Source organism: Gadus macrocephalus, chromosome 15 (assembly GCF_031168955.1).
Source record: "Gadus macrocephalus chromosome 15, ASM3116895v1".
NCBI classification, from domain to species: Eukaryota; Metazoa; Chordata; class Actinopteri; order Gadiformes; family Gadidae; genus Gadus; species Gadus macrocephalus.
Window position 1 is genome coordinate 7,400,376 of NC_082396.1, and position 4,485 is coordinate 7,404,860.

The window sequence follows — 4,485 nt, forward strand, 5'->3', positions numbered from 1 at the left end:
TGCAGGTTGGAGAGACTGAAATAACCCCCAAAATGAGTAATAATGTAAAAGCAGCCAAGTCCCACAAATTGCTTGAACTATTTATTTCATTCCATTGTTTCGTTGATATGCATTATTGAAAAGTTTCAAGCATATGGATTTAATGCAATATCCACAAACAGTTCAAAATGGTACCATGAAATGTCTTGTTTATTGTATTAACCAGTTAATTTCTCTTTTGTGAAAGTCACCAAAAGTCGAAAAAAGTTAAACGCAAGGTCACAGGCTAACAGTGGAGCTGTGTTGGGAACCAGCAGCCAAGAGCTTCCATGGAAACTTTCTACCCATGTTAAATAGATTTAGTTGGCAGTTCCTTTTCTGCCCATTTTTTAAACTTGTGGAAGCACTTTGCAGTACTGGGAGACACCATTTCTAACGGCAATGGAGCTAGATTCTAAAAATATCAAAAGATGCCCAAAGCAAATACCTTTAACCCATAGTTGTGTTTTATCAAATTAAAAAATGTCAGAGTTTCATTGACCACAAATTGAGCAGAAATATTTTGCATACAAATCTTTAAATAGTTTAACCACATTAAGAAAAATACATTCGTTAATTTTTTTTATTAGTGAAGCCACACGTTTTGCACATTATCCAAACAGAATACCTGAAATGTTGATATTTCAGCCCTTTCGGGTTAAAACAAGAGAAAAGGACAACCTAACAAGAGTGAAAAGTTTGGGTTAGGTGACCTATAGTTCAAAGATGTCCCTGGTCAGGTAGACTAAATAAAAGTGTATTCCCAATTGCTCCAGGACATTCGTGTAATTTACTTGTGAGCTCTCCCTCAAGCCTAGAGAGACATCAGTGTTGAACCACCAACTGAAAGAGGGTATTTGCCATTAGTATGAGTGACAACATTTCATGGCTATTAATTTAGTTCATTATATTTAGCCGATTTGAATAGACTTTTCTAGCAGGTGAGGCTGTCAAAGAACTAAATATGGAGCAACTACAAAAAGTACATTTGCAGCATGACCAAATTATACAAAAAGTATAGGAACTGTTCTAGCAGATATGTTTTAGAAGTCTCTTTTGATAGGCAGTGTAGAATGTTGGTGTATTTTAGTGTCTCTCTGTTCACATTTCTAGTCTAGGGACAAGCCAGGGCCTCTCATACTGACGGGGTGTTCTGCCATTGTTATGTCTCAACAAGGTTGAACCGACCTGGGGCCCGTTTCAGAAAGCAGGTTCAACAAACTCCAAGTTAAAACCTTAACTCTAGGTTGACCAACTCTGAGCTGTAAAACTCTGATTTTCCGGTTTCAGAACAGGTGATAACGCTTAGTTCAATCAACTCTGAGTCAAGGTAACTCTGAGTGAAGCTCGTGCATGAGGATATAAAAAGCCCTCATCAATGGAACACAGATAACATGATTCACCATGGCAACAAGTACTAACAAGCCTCGATCCTCCTACTTCTCCCCAGCGGAGTTGCAAATCTTAATGACTGCATATGCAGAAAGCGAGCATATCTTTTTACTAAAAAGCAATACTATGGCAGCCAAAAAGCGGGAGCTCGCGTGGAAAAAAAATAGATGACCGAGTCAGAGTATTTGAGAAAAAGAAAATGTTTTCTCTTGAACGTTCCACTTATTCAACAATTATATTCCATATGTGTGTTTGTGCGCACAGGTGCAACCCAACAGGCCCCAAACGGACTTGGCTGCAACTAAAAATGAAATATAAAAATGTAGTTCAAACAGATAAGGTATAATTTAATTACAAGCAATTGTGATGTTGTTTAGCCTGCCCTCATTAAACAGCATTTAGTGGCTGCATTCAACATGTGATAGATATATTTAAGTAATTAGGGAAATCTGCTAAACAAAGAAAAATCCCAACACTGCCAGTATTTAAAATTGTCTATATGAAAGCAACACCTAAATGCCTTTTATACATACAAGTCTCCAAATTTGTGTTTTCTGGTTATCTTAAAATTTGACCTCCATTATAGCCAACAGAAAAAAGGCAGAGTCAGTTAGAAATGATTGAAACATATCATGTCTCTAACAGCTCTTCCATCTCGTGCATCAGCAGGGGGGTCAGGATTATTATCTGGATCATTGGGGGAAAGAGTAGGACCTTGTTAGGATTAATAGTGGCAATGTTGTGGAGAACCAAACATGCCACTATAATGTCACAAGCCCTTTCCGGGGTGACCCTGAGCCTACGAAGGCACTGGAACCGGGCCTTGAGTATGCCGATGGTCATCTCCACTCTGGCTCGTGTCCTGCAGTGAGCCAAGTTGTAGTGTTGCTGTGGGCAAGGGTCAGGGTCAGGGTAAGGGGTCAGCAGATAGCGCTGGCAGGGGTACCCTCTGTCTCCGAGTAGATAACCATCAAACTCTCCTATGATAATACAAGATACACTTTATTGTTTCAGTTGTAATAGGAGGAAACAAAATATTGATCATAGGATATAACTATATACTGGATATATAAACTATATATATATATATATATATATATATATATATATATATATATAAACTCTCCACGGGCAAATCTGGCACTCAGTGTAGACTCACGAAACATTCGTGAGTCATACACAGACCCAGGCCACTTCGCTTCCACATTATTTATCATGTGGGCTGCGTCACATATGATCTTCACAGTGGAGAACAGTAATTAGCTGTATAGTGAAGCATATTTCATTTGGAATGTTAAAGGCTACTATTTAGGCCTACCTGTACATTAATGCTGTGGACAGATTTCCTATTCACATAATCTCCTTCATTTATTGAAGGAGCTATGATAGGAATGCGAGTGCCATCTATGCAGCCAATCACACCTGGAAACCCTAAAATATATCAAATTGACTGATTAGTGCTTCAAGTCTCAAAGCTTTATGACATAAATTAATTACTGCTTAGACTGATACCTGCAATTCTGTGGAACTCTTCTTTGAGAAGTGTCACATTTCGGACAGCCCGACAGACAGTTTCCTTGGACACATGCTCAGCATCACCGACGTTATACAAAAAACTGCCGTTGGCAATAAAACGAAGTGCAATACAAAGAATTTGCTCGGAACTGAGCGTGTCCACGATGTGTCATGTGAGTGATGTGAGGGCTGAGAATATTGTTTATATAAATTATTGATGATGCAGAGAAACGGAAACGCTCAAACAGGTAGCTACTCATCAGGGAATGATAAAACATCCAAGTATCTGCGCCTCGACATCAACTGGCTCTTCAATAAAAGGACACGCCATGTCTGCCACTGCCTTCAGTCTGCAGGCTTTAACTTAAGAGCAGGAGAAACTCGGGGTTAGTTGAAGAAAACCTGCCAGCGAGCAGGTTAGGTTCACGGAGTATGTTGCCAGGGTAACTGACTCAGAGTAAAGCTGAACTGGCTTTGTGAAACTGAAAAAACAGAGTTTCCCTCATCTCAGGGTTAACTAACTCAGAGTTTTCACTAAACCTGCTTTCTGAAACGGGCCCCTGGTCCTCCGGGACATGGCCAGGGCCAGATGCCTTATCAGTGCTGAGAGTGCGTCTGTTTTCGTGTTATTCATATATCCCCTTTTTGTATTATACTCGCCCCAACCCTTTGGTTCGACGAGAAGAGGGTTTGACAGCCTAGGAACAAGTCATCGACCACCGGGTCCACTATAGATTATTCAACCTAAGTCTGCATCTCGCTGTATTGCATCCTGGAATAAACCATCTATTCAACCCTCTGATCCAACCCGTCAAGTTGCTTTGATTTCGACTTCAAGAATTACTACTACGACTGAAAATACACAACGCAGAGTCTGTCCGAACAGTTTAGAAATAAGCTGAAATCTAACATTTGGTACCGTGACACCGTCTTGAAGAGAGAGGAGTGAGAAGACGATTGCCTCTGAAGATTGCCCTGTGATCGAGAAGGCCGCGCGCCCTGCCTGGGAAGACGTCTGATCTACCACAAGCCTCCATTGCCACAACCTCCAGATGGCTTACGACCTACGGCAACTCCTCGACTACTGCAAGCCAACAAATTGGCTCTTGCACACCAGACACGCATTTTGCTTTATTTTAGGTTTTCAAGCATCTTAAAATACCCAAATCATCGCTCCAATACACAAGTCAGCTAATGGCCTACAAGGAAATGCTGAAGCTAGCGTTAGTGATGGCGATAGAAATGGACAAGCTTGCGTGTACAAATATGCAACTAGAATTGCAAGGTTCACAGCCCAGTTGCATAAGTGGTCACAACCGTTGGATTGTAAGCAAAGGTAAAAAAATAAATAAAAATTCCCACAAACTAGTCAACATGGTCAATTGAAAGCCTGTACAAAACGACCCTGGAATAGTCAAATGCAGCTTTACTGCGGATGAATTAAGCCAAATTGCATAAACATCCAATGGTAAACAGTATACAAATGCAATCAAGGTTGCACTCACACTAGGCCATCTGGCCGTGACCGTCGCAACTGTGGCCTGGCCACGGTAGGCTCTT